The 593-nt window shown below is 73.0% G+C and overlaps 1 long non-coding RNA gene across 1 annotated transcript in view; it reads left to right on the plus strand.

The window, feature by feature from the left end:
• The first annotated feature begins 27 nt into the window (after positions 1-27).
• LOC109304841 overlaps positions 28-593 on the plus strand; it is a 52,192-nt gene continuing 51,626 nt past the window's right edge. Inside the window, exon 1 of the long non-coding RNA XR_002099485.1 lies at positions 28-222. This is a non-coding gene — a long non-coding RNA (uncharacterized LOC109304841). The remainder of the gene's footprint in view (positions 223-593) is intronic.

The following is a 593-nucleotide window of genomic DNA, read 5'->3' on the forward strand; positions in this document are numbered from 1 at the left end:
TGTGGGCGGGGCTGGGGGCGGGGCGGGCGCTCGCGGCCGCTCCCCTCAGTGAGCGCGGGGCAGTGGGACGAGCCCGTTCCTCGCAGCAGTAGCTGCAGCTGCTTCGGGGAGAGTTTCATCGAGGGCCGAGAGGCAGCGCTGGGCTGGGCTCTGCTCTGCTCCTCCCGGCAGCCGAGGCGCTTTCCCCGCCCCCAAGCCCCGGAGCCGCGCGTGGCCGGGCAGGTAAGGGCGCTGCGGGGAGGCCGCGGAGGCTTCTCGTCCGCGCTGCGTGGGGGCCCCCAGCCCGGCTGCTCCCCCGCTCGGCTGGCCCCGCGGCGAGGGAAGTTTCCCCGGCGCGGGAAGCGGGAAGCTGCCGGGTTGGTGTCCCCGGGAAGGGAAGGGAAGGGAAGGGAAGGGGGGGATGGGCCGCCCGACGCACCGAGAAGTTCCTCCGGGGGGATGAAGGGGCTGGACGCCGCCAGGATCCTCCTCCCGCCGCGCAGATGCTTGTGATGCAAGGCTGAATAGGCAGCTCAGCTGCCCCCACCCCCGGGTGCCGGGTGCCTGGACAGACCCTCAGCCCTTGCAGCTTCTGTTGTGCCTCGGCTTGAATG

The sequence above is a fragment of the Gavialis gangeticus genome, unplaced genomic scaffold (genome assembly GCF_001723915.1).
Source record: "Gavialis gangeticus isolate Ggan-Ray unplaced genomic scaffold, GavGan_comp1, whole genome shotgun sequence".
NCBI classification, from domain to species: domain Eukaryota; kingdom Metazoa; phylum Chordata; order Crocodylia; family Gavialidae; genus Gavialis; species Gavialis gangeticus.